Source organism: Panicum virgatum, chromosome 7N (assembly GCF_016808335.1).
Source record: "Panicum virgatum strain AP13 chromosome 7N, P.virgatum_v5, whole genome shotgun sequence".
Taxonomy (NCBI): domain Eukaryota; kingdom Viridiplantae; phylum Streptophyta; class Magnoliopsida; order Poales; family Poaceae; genus Panicum; species Panicum virgatum.
In genome coordinates this window covers 48563029-48578187 of record NC_053151.1, presented here as the reverse complement: position 1 = coordinate 48578187, position 15159 = coordinate 48563029, and positions in this window count along the sequence as shown.

Below are 15159 nucleotides of genomic sequence, written 5' to 3'. Positions count from 1 at the left end.
TGCTCATGCCACTACACTGATTTGCTTACATTGGCTAAATATTTTTAGTAATAATAAACTACTGAGAAATTTAGAAGAGGAAGGAGACAAGGGCAAAGAGAACTTTTTGCATAAATCTCTTGTTATTATGGAGTATAATATAGCACAATGATAAGTTTGGTCAAAAACGAAAGTTGAGGGACTATATTGATCTATCTGAAAGTTGAGGGATGAACTTGACCCTTGAATCAAAGGTTAGGGACTGTCGGTGTTTTACCGCCAAGCCTGCTCAGGGATACCCTTAGCAGTAGGATTGTAGGTAGGGATCGACTGCTCTGGAACTCGATAGTGCAAGGAACACAAGGATTTAGACAGGTTTGGGCCGCGAGATGTGTAATACCCTACGTCCTGTGTGGTTGCTTATATTGCCTTAGGTGTTGATATGTTTTGAGAGGGTCCCTGCCTGCCCTTATATATCCGGGGGGGGACATGGTTACATGGAAAATCCTAGCCAAGTACAGTTAGAGTTCTACTACAACATAATTGGATAGTTTCCTTGTACTGCAGCTAGTTCTACACCTATTTGGGTAGTTACAAGAGAGGTAAGGTACATCCATGTGCTATCCCTTACTCTAGAACAATCTATGCCTATGAGCAGTCCCGCTGCCCCGGGTCCGACAAGCCCCCGAGCTCTTCGTAGCCGAGTCCTGCAGGCGTCGAGTACTTGGTGAGGCGTCTTCGAGTACTTCAAGTAGTCAAAACATTCTTCTGGTTGCTTCTGGGCCTTCCTTCTGGTACGTCGAGTAGTCTTCTAAGTACTTCCATTTGCTCCGAGACTGTGAGGTGCTCAAGCCCCAAAATCTTGATCATATATGGTGCGCGAAGTACTCGCGCTCCATATGGAGTAGCCCCCGAGCTTTAGGTTGAATCGCAGAATCAGACTGAGGGTCACTTCAGTTTTTAACCTTCTAGCTTGTATCTTCCAGAATTTTGAAAAATAAGCCGTCGATGACACGTATCCCATAGCCCCCGAGCATTGAATCCATTTTCCAAGATTTGGAATTAAGGATCCAAAAATCATGGCACACGGTGTAGAAGTTTTTCTGGTCTCCAGTCTTCACATGAATCAGCATCGAGTAGTTTTGCGGTGTTCAGCCCCTGAGCATGCAAGCTAGGGGAACCATAGAAGCCACGTCGATTATCCATTGGTGCGCAGCCCCCGATCCTAGGGATCAGCCAAGTTGTCACTGAATCTTGATTGGAGTTATTAGTACCATGTCTTCATGAACGCAAGCAGTTTGTACGGGTAGCGACCCAGTACACGGAGCATTGCTGGAATATGGGAGCTAGGCCCCTTCAGGAACGCAAGCATATGAACTGGTAGCAACCCAGTACACGGAGCGTTGCTGGAATATGAGAGCTAGTCCCCTTCGAAAGTCACTTCCGTATGCTACTTGTTCACGAGGCAAGTAGTCGGAGAAGTTACTGGAATACGGGAGAATCCCTTAGGATTTCCCAAGGTAGGCGCAAAGGCTAAAAACTACTCGGCTCTTCTCATCCCTGTGAAAGGAATCGAGCACACAAGTAGATTGTCCTAATTAAGGATGTGGATGAATCTCGTAGGATTATCCAGATAGGCGTAGAGCCTAGGAAACTACTCGGCTCATTAGAGTCCTTTAGAGAAATGAGCTAGCCAGTAGGGTATCTCTTTTAAGGACTGGAGTAACCTCCAAGAGTTGACCGGTTGGGGTGAACCTCATCAGGTTACCCGAGTGGAAAAAGTTCTTTGGAGATATCCGAAAACTACTCGAGCTGGCGAGTATGGTGTCCTGTTTAAGGACTTGGAGTAACCTCCTAGAGTTGACCGGTTGGGGTGAACCTCGTCAGGTTACCCGAGTGGGAAAAACTCTTTGGAGATATCCAAAAACTACTCGAGCTGGCGAGTAGGGTGTCCTGTTTAATGATTGAAGTAACCTCCAAGAGTTGACCGGTTAGGGTGAACCTCGTCAGGTTACCCGAGTGGGAAAAACTCTTTGGAGATATCCGAAAACTACTCGAGCTGGCGAGTAGGGTGTCCTATATAAGGACTGGAATAACTTCCGAGAGTTGACTAGTTGGGGTGAACCTCGTTAGGTTACCCGAGTGGGAAAAACTCTTGGGAGATATCCGAAAATTACTCAGCTGGCGAGTAGGGTATCCTGTAACTAGGACAGAGGTAAATCCCTGAGGATTGCTTTGTTGGTGAAGACCTCTACTCGATCTTCCCTTGCGTTTACTAAAAAAACAGGGAGCCGAGTAGTATGTGCGTAACTAGGACAGAAGTAGTCATCGACATATTGCCGCGGACAAGCAGACGGCTGTTGAGGTAGCCGCCGCAAATGGCCACCCGTTCTGGCCGAGTCGAAGTAGTCATCGTGCTGCGGTGTTAGTTGGAGTTGAGCCGAGTGGTCGAAGTGGTTGCCGGCGCGGTGGCGTTGCGACGTGAGGCTGAACCAATCGCCGGCGGGTCGCCAAGGGTTCCCGCGAAGTTGAAGTGGTCGTTGCTTGATCCTTGTTGTTAGCTGAATAATCCATCATCTTGGCCGAGCGATTGGTTGTTGATGAAGTCAGGATGCTGCCACACGTGCATGCATTAGCTCACATGCATGTACACACGAGTGGCACTTACTGCCAATTCAGGTGACCACTAGGGCCAACGACGCTGGCTGTTGAATTCCATAGTGAGCTGCTCTGTCTTCACGTCAATCCGTGCGCGGGAAAATGATTTCCTTTTTCTTTGGAGGGAAAAGACTGATGGATTTCTTTATTGCCTCCGCTAGCAATGTCATGACGTGGCATACCAGTCTTGAGCGATGCATGAGTGCAGGGCAGGAACTCGACTTTAATTTGAGTGGTTTGTTGTGCTTTGTACTTGATGAAGGCAGTCGATTCCTGTTAGAACTTGAGCCTGATGCTGCAATGAACGTGGAATAACCAAGCATTGCCTGCCACGTTGTGTATAACTTGACTTTGAGTAGATGCTCAGCCTGCCAAGGTGCGGAATCGAGTCTGTCCCGAATGAGAACCCAATCTCTAGCCATCGTGCGTATGTGTGATTCTTCATGTAGATTGAATCTTGTATTGGATACACGGTCGCATGGCACGTCACGAAGTCCGAATTCCATGTGCACTGCAACAGAGTACCGGACCCTTCCATTTCTGCGAACACACTTCGGATCTCGTCTTTGGCTTAGTGTGTTGAATCTCGCCGGAGTTGGGAGTTGATCAGCAAATCGGCATGCTGTCTCCCGCACGACGGCCCCCACAAACGATGCACATAGCATCCAGCAGCGCGCGATCGGAGGAGATTCGGGCCCTGCAGATCAGAGAGAAAAAAAATCTGTGATTCGCAGCAGGACAACCAGATTGATCTAGTAATAATATTTGGAGCACTCACCCATCATTGCCGTCGAATTCGCCAGGGGAACCGCGACAGTTTGCCGTGTTTGGTTAGCTGTCAAATCAAAATTATAAAAAAGACGAATGTTTACATAGAATATTAAATTAAGTTTATTTGTAAAATTTTTTAGGGATGTATGTAATTTTTCGAGACGAATCTAATAACGGTAATTAATTGATGATTTACTACAGTAATGATACAGTAATCATTCTCTAATCACGCGATCAAAGATCTCATTAAATTCGTCTCGCGATTTGCATGGGAGGTTGTGGAAGTGTTTTTGTAATTAGACTTTATTTAATACTCTAAATTAGTGGTCAAAAGTGTAAAGAGTTTTCGCGAAATTTTTTACACCCCAAAACCAAACACAGCCCAATAGTGTGAGGCCCGCCCATCGACTAGTTTTCTAGTAGAAAAGGTAGTCGCAGTGATCAATTGCACATCGACAAGTAGTCGAAGTAGAGCGCAAGCTGGAGTCGCGGCCGGATTGTCGAAGCTGCGGCAAGTGCTCTTGTCAAGTAGTCGCTGCCGCGGCGCTTGACATAGCCGCGGCGCGTGGTGGAGTCGTGGCTGAGTTGTTGAAGCCGCGGCCTAAGAGCTGGAGTCCTGTCGGAGTCAGGGTTAACGTATCCGACCGCTAACCGGTAACCGCCGGCCACCAGTTCCGGTTTACCGGACCGGTTTGGCCGGTTACCGGTAGAAACCGGTCAAATTCAAATTTGAATTCATAAAACTCAGTTCAACCGGTTCGTACCGGTATACCGGTCGGTTTGATCGGTTTGAATTCAAATCCAAATTTAAAATCCCGTTTTGGACCGGTATACCGGCCAGTTTGACCGGTTTATCAAGTGGGCTTTAATGGGCCGTCTCATTTTTTCTTTTTCTTTTTTATTTTAACTTTAAATGCCTGAAAAGTATGTTAAACGAATGAATTTTGGAGAAAATTTGACACCATTAGATTCGTTGCACCTTGAAGTATTTTTAGAAATTTTTTGGAATTTTTTCATTTTTTTGAATTTAAATTTAAATTTTGAATTTGGACCGGTTTCATACCGAACCGAAAAGAACCGGAACCAGACCGGACCGGTTTGACCGGTAACCAGTCAAACCGGACCGGTTACCGACGGTTCGGTTAACCCTTGTCGGTACCCCAGGACTGGGGTACCCCCTCTTGCTGTGTCTAGGCAAGGGCCTTATAGTTATCCTTGACTACGTCCAAACGACCGGACCCCTGTGGTCCGGAGTTCTGTTCTCTCGGCAACGGTCCCGGACCTGCCTCACGACTGGGAAAGATCCGGGAACGACGTGTGTCCCGGAGGAGGCGGGCAGCCCGAACAGCCGGGGCTCCGGACCTCCCGAAGGGTCCGGACCCCCGCGGAAGTCCCGGACCCCTCATAGGGTCCCGGACCTCTTGTATGGTAACCGGACCCCTTGCTAAGGGAAGAAGCTGACGCCCTACCTCTGGGTGGTCCGGCGCGGACACGTATACAAGGGCGCTTGGTCTCCATACAAAGCCTCACCCACCACTGCATTTATTGCGGTAGGTGGACGCCCCGCATTGATACAGTGGAAGCTGAGGCGTTTCATTGACCAGGGGATATTATTGGTCGCGTATTACCAAGGCAGTGGAGCCGCTGGCGCCGCCCATACTGCGCCTGCCAGTCTGCCGTAACAGATGGATACGACGGCTCAGCTTCGCCCATTATGACGCTGCATAATAGCCTCAGCAGGCCACGCCGCAAGCTACGCTACTCCAACGGGCGCCTAGCTGACGGGACAAGAAAAGACCCCCCTGAGTCAGAAGAGCAGCAGTGTGCATATCGGAGGAAAGATTCGCCACCACTGTAGCCACAGTCACGTTGGGCCCACTTGTCGGGGCACCAACGTCCTATGTATCCGCTCCCCATTGATCTATAAAAGGAGGGGGCGCCGCTAGAAAACCCGGGGGGGCGGAGCAAGAGCAAAAAGCCAGCAGAGGATAGGTTCATACATACAACCAAGAACAATACATCTCACAGTGGACGTAGGGTATTACGCTCCGGCGGCCCGAACCACTCTAAATCGTGTGTTCTTGAGCCCTTATCCCAGCGTAGATTCAGCCTCATCGCCTAGTTCTTCCCCGAGTACTCCCTCACAGGGGAATAGGCGGGTGCATTCCGCCACCCGGCTGTGGGTACCCCTAGAATCCCCACGACATTGTGGCGCCGTCCGTGGGGAAGATAGGCGTTGGCTGGATTTTCGGGCTTCTGGGCCGTGTTCATCCTCTGCAACGACGAGCGAGAAGATGAAGCAAGGCAGCGCCACACTCACTTCACATGACATGGCACCGGCGCTCCAACGCCCTCGGTGCGGCGGCGCACGGCAGCGACGCCTGCTATGCGTCGCCACTGCGACACCTCAGAGCCGGCGTGGCAGCGCACAGCGGAGCCGCCGCTGCGCGCTGCCGCCCCTGCGTCGACTCAAGGTTTTCTCTCAAGCAACGGCCACGCCTCCTCTGCGGTGGCATGGCGTCGGCTCAAGGCTTTCTCTCAATATGGAGCCTGGAGCCGACGGCCATCCCGGAGGAAGTTGACCGTGTCGTCCTGCCGTCTCCAGCGCCGGAGATCCACCTCAGCGTTGCTCGGCGCTGCTGCAGACAGGACCCCGCCTCCTCGTGCGGGGGCCCCTGGCGCTAGCACCAAGGACAAGCCGGCGATCGACCGCACTTCTCCACGCGTCGCGCCGGTCCATCTGCTGCGCAAGCGCTCTGGTTTCCATCGGCAACGGCGACGGCAGGGGGAGGGGGCCTCTTCCAGTCAAAGCCAAAGAATTTGTCTCATGCCATGTAAGCATGTGACAGCTCTTAGGCAAGGAGGGGTCCCTCGAACTCCCGAGGTGATGCTGGATGATGCGGTTCAGGCACATCCAGGGCGCCTTCACGCGCTGTATAGCATGCAGCCGTAGGTTACTCCTAAGAAAGGAATGCGAGATTTTCTCCTTTGTAATAGCATGGCGTCTACGTGTGTGTCCAGAGCGGTCAAGGTCCGACCTTGTAAACCCGACCTCTGGCCCTATCACACAAACAGGCAAAAGCGGTCCGGAGCGGTGGAGGTCCGACCTCGTAATCCCGACCTCCGATGTATACCGTGACAACCACAATAATAAAGGAGATTTTCTTCCTCAGTTTTACCTAGGCTCCACCCTGATTACATTTATTCGCCTTGGTTTAACTATTCTTTCCTCTTGACCGGAGTTTCCCTTATTGCTAACAATCCAAGTTAAGTTGCTGGCTTGTGGTCAGGTGAAGACACCCCTTCTAGCTGGAAGACAGTCCGGACCCCTAAGGACCTGCTCTGGAGAAGTGGTATTGTATCTTGGGGTAGAGAAGCTCCGCGTGGCTTAGCCTGGTAATGTACCCTAAGTTTACGCACTTCACTACCCTGTTACAAGTACTCTAGTATCCAGGACTGCTGTCTTTAGAGGTCCCGGGCTCTCTTCTAGTATAAGGCTTGGTTTCTTTGCACCTTACTGTGAGGTCCGGTAACATCCTTCATCGGATTGTCAGCCACGGTCGCTCCAAGTCCACTCCGGTGGCCCGCTCCGGCGGAGACCGCTCGCCACGGTCGCTCCAAGTCCACTCCGGTGGCCCGCTCCGGCGGAGACCGCTCGCCACGGTCGCTCCAAGTCCACTCCGGTGGCCCGCTCCGGCGGAGACCGCTCGCCACGGTCGCTCCAAGTCCACTCCGGTGGCCCGCTCCGGCGGAGACCGCTCGCCACGGTCGCTCCAAGTCCACTCCGGTGGCCCGCTCCGGCGGAGACCGCTCGCCACGGTCGCTCCAAGTCCACTCCGGTGGTCCGCTCCGGCGGAGACCGCTCGCCACGGTCGCTCCAAGTGCCGGGTCCGGGAAGTGGTGCTTGCTCCCTGAGCGACCCGAGGTCTGTGTAGCCGCTTAGTTTGGTTCCGTACCCTAAGCCTACACCCTCGTCGCCCTAAGGAGAGCTCTCTAGTACCTGAGCCTGGCAACAGGTGTACCGGCCTCAGGGGTCCGGGGCACCCGCTCTCTGCATGAGCACACCAACGCAACCGAGCTTGCGTAGAAACACATCACGATAGTGGCCCACCCGCGGGTTCGTACCTCTCCCGAGGTGGGCCCGGGGGCCACTGTCGGTACCCCAGGACTGGGGTACCCCCTCTTGCTGTGTCTAGGCAAGGGCCTTATAGTTATCCTTGACTACGTCCAAACGACCGGACCCCTGTGGTCCGGAGTTCTGTTCTCTCGGCAACGGTCCCGGACCTGCCTCACGACTGGGAAAGATCCGGGAACGACGTGTGTCCCGGAGGAGGCGGGCAGCCCGAACAGCCGGGGCTCCGGACCTCCCGAAGGGTCCGGACCCCCGCGGAAGTCCCGGACCCCTCATAGGGTCCCGGACCTCTTGTATGGTAACCGGACCCCTTGCTAAGGGAAGAAGCTGACGCCCTACCTCTGGGTGGTCCGGCGCGGACACGTATACAAGGGCGCTTGGTCTCCATACAAAGCCTCACCCACCACTGCATTTATTGCGGTAGGTGGACGCCCCGCATTGATACAGTGGAAGCTGAGGCGTTTCATTGACCAGGGGATATTATTGGTCGCGTATTACCAAGGCAGTGGAGCCGCTGGCGCCGCCCATACTGCGCCTGCCAGTCTGCCGTAACAGATGGATACGACGGCTCAGCTTCGCCCATTATGACGCTGCATAATAGCCTCAGCAGGCCACGCCGCAAGCTACGCTACTCCAACGGGCGCCTAGCTGACGGGACAAGAAAAGACCCCCCTGAGTCAGAAGAGCAGCAGTGTGCATATCGGAGGAAAGATTCGCCACCACTGTAGCCACAGTCACGTTGGGCCCACTTGTCGGGGCACCAACGTCCTATGTATCCGCTCCCCCTTGATCTATAAAAGGAGGGGGCGCCGCTAGAAAACCCGGGGGGGCGGAGCAAGAGCAAAAAGCCAGCAGAGGATAGGTTCATACATACAACCAAGAACAATACATCTCACAGTGGACGTAGGGTATTACGCTCCGGCGGCCCGAACCACTCTAAATCGTGTGTTCTTGAGCCCTTATCCCAGCGTAGATTCAGCCTCATCGCCTAGTTCTTCCCCGAGTACTCCCTCACAGGGGAATAGGCGGGTGCATTCCGCCACCCGGCTGTGGGTACCCCTAGAATCCCCACGACAACCCTGTACTCGGAGTACTCGAAGTAGTCGTCGGCGGATGTCAAGGGCCCTCACGAAATTGAAGTAGTCAGCTTAATCCTCGCTGGTAGCCGTGGTGTGCGAGTAGCAATTTACTCCTAATTCACGTAGCTTCAAAGGTGAATAGCATTGATTGCTGTCTTCCGGTTATATGGCTTCATTTGGTTATTCTCCAGAATGGGTTAGTATGTACTTTTATCGCTAATTACAGTGTCAAACAAAGCCAGTTTATAAAACTAATTTCAGAACTCCCACGCTAGGAATTCTGAAGAATCTAATGAGATCTTTGACCGCGCGATTAGATGACAGCACTGTAGCATCACTGTAGCAAATCATGGATTAATTACCGTCATTAGATTCGTCACGAAAAGTTACACCTATTCCTGAAATTTTTTTTGCAAATAGATTTCATTTAGACCACCATGCATGTAAGATTTTTTTCTCGAAAAATATGCGCGCTAGGAAAGAAAAATAACCAAACAGGGCCATTAAAATTGATGGACAGGCTTCAACTCGAACTAGGGCCGTGTTTGGTTTTTTTCATGGAATTACTGTAGCATGCTTTAACCGCTAATTTAGAGTATCAAATGAAGTCTAATTACAAAACCACCTCCACAACCCTTTGTGTAAATCGCGAGACGAATCTAGTGAGGCCTTTGACCGCGTGATTCGAGGATGGTACTGTAGCATCACTGTAGCAAATCATCGATTAATTACCGTCATTAGATTCGTCTCGGAAAGTTACACTCATCCCTGAAAAGGTTTTGCAAATAGACTTCATTTAGTACTCCATGCGGACGTTCGTCTTTTTGTGTAAACTTGATTTGATGGTTTACCAAACACGTCCTAGGATCCGGGATTTTAGTTACCCACTTTGTCTCGATTTTAATGCTGATTGCTTCTCCGCTTCATACTCGAACAACAGATCAGTAGATGGGATTGTTGAGTGCGACTTGACCTCGTAATCTTGGACCCTGAGCAAATCAAAGCCGTACAAGAGTTGCATTGCTGGTCGATTTGGATGGAGGGTCCATCGAGTATTCGAGTTGGAAATTGACCCTGTCTGCGGCACGACAAAATGATCAGAGCTTCGGCGAGGGTGGTGCTTATGGGGTAGAGTCCGTCCCGAGCACGCCATCGGTGAGCGAGACAGGGGTCAGGCACAGCCCAGACCCGCGTTCGCCGGCATTCTCTGATTTGCAAAGTTTGAATCTCGCCGAGATCGTTGATTGGGCAGTGAGAAATTGATGTAGTCTGTGTAGTTCCGCAAAAAGTTTCCAAAATTTTTCACTGACGCATATCACATCGAATCTTACGATATATGCATGGAGTATTAAATGTAGTCAAAAAATATAATTAATTGCACAGTTTGGTTGTAATTGACGAGACAAATCTTTTAAGACTAATTACTCCAGTGGACAATAGTTGCCAAATAAAACCGAAACGTGCTACAACAACTTTTTCGCAAACTTTTCGCGATCTAAACACACCCGTAGATGTCTCCAGCTCTTTAGTGTCAAGGTGCCGACAGAAGTTGTGCCGTCGCGACGTAGAGCTGCGAGCTGAAGACGAAGATCGCGCCTTGCTCGGCACGATGCCGGTGAAGTCGAAGAATGCCATCGAATTCGCCGATGAACTCGCCAAATCTCCTACCTGGCGCGTCAGCTGTCGGTGTTTACCGCCAAACTTGCTCAGAGATACCCTTAGCAGTAGGATTGTAGGTAGAGATCGACTGCTCTGAAACACGATGGTGCAGGAAACACAAGGATTTAGACAGATTCGGGCCGCGAGATGCGTATTACCCTACGTCCTGTGTGGTTGCTTGTATTGTCTTAGTTGATGATATGTTTTGAGAGGGTCCCTGCCCGTCCTTATATATTTGGGAGGGACAATGCTACATGGAAAGTCCTAGCCGAGTACAGTTGGAGTCCTACTTGTCGATGTCCGGACCTCGCGGTCTGGCACCAACTAGTAAAATGTTGCATGTCTCAGTTCCTAGATGGTTGATACAAGTGCTAATACAATGACACAAAGTTTATCCTGGTTCCGGCCACGGGGCCGTACGTCCAGCAGGGTGTGCGAGCACTGTATTATTTTGCACCGGGGTGCTTGTAGTAGGGGGTACAAGTTTGGCAAGAGAGAGAAGCTCCCAAGTCTCTGCGTGTGCTAGAGTTGATTGAGGCGAGTGCCAATATCGAGATCAAGTGAGCGTGCGTGTGTGCTAAGTTCTCGTGTGTTCTCGTGTTCTGGCGTGTCCTGAGAAGAAGCCCGCCTCCCCCTTTTATAGGCTCAAGAAGGGGCGGGGTACATGCATGGAAAGTCTCTGACTGCGTCATCTTCTCCCCGAATCGGGGGAGAACAGGTAGTTGTCACTGTTGCCGAGCACTGTGAGGCATGGCTTCGGGCGTCGCCATCGTCCTGGGGAGCTTTTGGCCATGCACGGGATGTGTCGGCGTCCTGTGGCACCAGTGGGCGGTGTGGTGACTTCTTGTAGGGTGTATTGTCCTCCGCGTCTGACTGGGCGGGCGCCGAGGGTCCTGCTGGTGGCGGTCTTGTTCTGGTCAAGGACCGTACTGTGTTCGAGGGTTGTTCTCCATGCTCGCCGAGGGTCCTGCAGAGGAGGAAGTACACGGGTTTGGTAGTACAGTGGCGGGAACAGCGTCAGGCATGTCCGTACAGCGCCGGGAATTGCGGCACAGTGGCCGGAGTTGGCGGACGGGACTCCGGTCATGTTTGCTGTGCGGCATGGCCGCTGACGCCGTCTGACACCGCGCCATGCTTTGGAGTTGTTGATAATAAATGCGCTTGTCTGTTGAGTGGGTGGGTTACAGTCCTCGTCTGTCGAGGGGTAGCCTCGACTGAGGCGGAGTTTCCCCCTAAACCGAGGCCCCGCGGGAGGCTCGGTCGAGGGGGCCTCGAACGAGGCGAAGCCCATTGGCTTTCCGAGGGTAGTCCTCCTGCCCTCGGGCGAGGCGGAGATGTAGCGCGCTGTCAGAGGCCTCAGCGGGGAGGCCTCGGACGAGGCGGAGATTGCCCTGTGGCTTCCGAGGGGCCCCCGGAGGTGCCGTCCCTCAGTGTTGGGCCATGGGCCGAGTACTATTGTTCCTCTTTGGAACATGGAGAGGATTTGGGCGTTGAGTTGTCCTTCTTCCCCTGTTGCTTAATTGCGTTTTGCGCTTTTGAGGGCGTTTTTATCCCTAAGATAGGGTGCCCCATATTGTAGTACCCGACAGTAGCCCCCGAGCCTTTTGTGGGAGTGATATCAGTCCTGCAGAGGTTTGATCCCTCGAAGTAGTGACTCGGATGCTGATTGTTGGGATTTAGTCCCTCGAATGAGTGAAGTTTCCTCCGTGGGGGTGCGTCAGCGCACCCGTGGGTATAGCCCCTGAGGCCTTGGAGGAGTGCAGGTACTCGTCCAAGGGCTATGAATGTCGCATTTGTGTGGTCGATTGGGTGATGCAACCATTCAGCATTCGTTTCAATCGGTTTGGGCATTCCTTTCAGCTGATAAGGCGGCTCTCTCCCTCTTTGGACCAATTCAAACGGCTCATCGTGCGTGTGAGGGGACTGGTTGACATGTGGGATTTCACAATCGGGCGGTGGCCGATTTCACTCGAGGTTATGGCCTTGGCCATGGTGCGCGAGGAGCCCCCGAGCCCTAGTCCGTGTGAAGGCGATCAAGGGAACCCTCGACTCATTGTTACGACCCTCATCGCCCTTTCGCAGGGAGGAGGGGTGAAGCGTGCCATGCTACCCTTGCCTGGGCCGCGAGTCATGGATGCTTCGGTGAGCTGTTAGTGGGTAGTTCAAGTGGACGCCCATGCCCCGTTCGATAAGGGTCCGAGGGCTTGATGCTCTCCCTCGACGGGAGCAGCAGGAGGTGGCCTCCCGGCCTTCTTGAGCGGCGGCGGCGCCGCTCTGCGCCGGCGGTAGAGGAACAGAGAGAGAGGAGGGAGACGACAGCTGGACCTGTTTGCAAATTCAGAAAAGTTTAGGGGTCCTACTATAAAACAAAAATTACTCCTAAATTAGGGCTCAAATGAAAAAGTGTCCAACATGAAAGTTGTTCAACTTTTCAAGATCTACAACTTTGATGCTGTGCAAAAATTGATTTGACCAAAGGTTGAAAAGTTATTTTGAAAACATAGAAAGGATTTTGAATTTAAAGGACTTTCATCTTTTCCGAAACAAATTCACCTTAATTTCAGACTGAAAATTAAAATTTCCTGCCATGTAATGATTACACTGAATTTTACAAAGAAACCCTCCACAAAAGCAACATTCACCCGTCCTATTCAAATTAAATTATAGGAAGGACCTTGCATCAAATTATATTTACACAATCAACCTTATATTTTTAAAATAAGACCCTTGTCCAAGCAATTTAAGCATAGGATGCATAGAATAAATGCAGTTCTACTGTGCAGACACCTAGGGTGTCACAGGAAGGAGGAGCATGAGAAGGCAAACAGGGCGCGGGAGAGGGAGGGCCTCTCGCCGCTGCCCTCGCCTGAGTCCACGCCGAAGCCGGACGACGACTCTTCGTTCGACGGCGCGGACTCCTTGATATTCGAGGACCCCGACACTGGGGTGGCCGGGGGCCAACCGCCGGTCCAGCAATGGGCTGGCGTCGAGGCCTCGGCGTCGGTGGTTGAGAGGACGCCCGCGTCGGCGACGACGGTGGGTGAAAGGATGCCCGTGCCCGCGACGGCGACGGGTGAGCGGACGCCCATGCCAACGGTGGGCGTGGTGAATCTCGGGCGGGCGACGCCTCCGACGGGACAAGTGGCTTAGGGGCGCCGCCCTCCGGCTAATCGACGGGAGCCGGCGGGGTGACGCGAGCCCCAAGGAGCAGCTTGAGGAAGCGCAAGATGAGCGCTATTTCGGGGTAAGTACTTCTTCGTTTGTTCTTTGTGCTTGTCTGATCCCGATTCCCTTCCTCGCTCGTTCAGCCTGAGGGTTCCCCCATCTGCTCCCTCACTGGCACTAACCAAGGCCCTCAAGTCAGGGGCAAGCGCTACGCCACACTCGGCGGCGCAGCCCCCGACCGGAGGGCCTCCGTCGGTGGAGGATATCACCGCGCGGTACCGGGAGGCGATTGCTCGAGGATCCGCGGTGGTCTGGGCACAGGCAGACGCGGGCGATGCCGGCCGGAGCAGCGCAACAGACGCTGCTCGGACGGATGCCGAGGGAGAGGCCGGTCGGGGCGGCGCGGAGGATGCCGCCCGGCCGAATGCCGAGGAAGATGCCGGCTGGGGCGGCGCGTAAGATGCCGCTCGGTCGGAGGCCGGAGAAGGAGGAGAGACCGGCGAGGCCGCATCAGAGCGGCCCGTTCCAGAGCCCACGAGGGCCGGGGATGAGGAAGTCGCGGTGGCGGCGTCGGCGCAGACGGCGCCGGTGGAGGTGGTGCCGGTGGTGGAGATGCCTGCGGAGGAGACGCCGGAGATGGGGGCGCCGGGACGGCTCGAGGACCTGAGGGAGGTCGCCCCGAACGCCGCACCCGATGCTGTCGGCGCGTTCGCCGACATCGCCTCCACCTCTGAGGGTGGCCTCGGCGCCAGACCTTCCGAGGGGCCCGGTCACGGGGTCAACTGGGCGATTATCCAGCCCGGGGTACCCTTGGATTTTGCCCGCGCCGAGCGGGAGGAAGACACGTCTGGCAGGCGCAGTTCGATGTCGGCGCTCAGATCGAGGCCGACATCGCTCGTGCCCTGCAGCTTCACAGGGGGAGGAAATTCAGCATCAGCAACGTAAGTGCCTCTCCCGTGACTTATCCGTTTCTGATCGCGTTTATATGGTATCCGCTCATGTCCTTCTGTTCGCAGCAGCTGATGCAAATGTCGCGCGACAAGAGCGTCCAGTTGGCCCGGCAGTACTCCGGGGTGAACTGGCTCGAGCGCTACAACGCCAGCCTGGTCGTGTGGCTGAGCGAAGCCAATGCTCTGGTGTCCGACCAGGGGGCGCGGAACCGCGAGCTGGAGCTCGAGCTGGCCCGAGGCAACGGCGAGCGCGACGCACACAGAGCCGCAGCCGGGCAGAAGGTGCAGGAGGTCGAGTCGCAAGCTGCCACGCTGCGTCAGAACACCGAGGCACTCGAGGCGAGGGCGGCCGAGCTCCAGCTCAAGGAGACGGCCATCGTGACGCTCAGCGACACCCTCGTGCAGAAGGACATCATCCTCGAGACGCAAAGGGTAGCGCTCCGCGACACAGAGACCGCCCTCAAAGAGAGGGAGGCCTCCCTGTCGGCGCTCCAGCAGCAGGTGAACGCCGCACGAGCACAGTTGGAGAAGGAGATGGAGCGTACCGAGGGTAATTGCCAAAGGCATAATTTGCTTAAGTTATTTTTAGTTCACCGTAACTTATCTTCGTTTCTTGCTCAGCGCTGCAGAAGGCGGTGGCTAATGAGACCGCGGCGAAGGACGCCCTCCAGGTTGCGTACACATCGGCGCAGAAGGATTTCGAGGACCTGGAGGGAGCCGCCGTGGCCGCTTGCCAGGAGCTCGAGGGAGAGGGGATGTCTGGCAG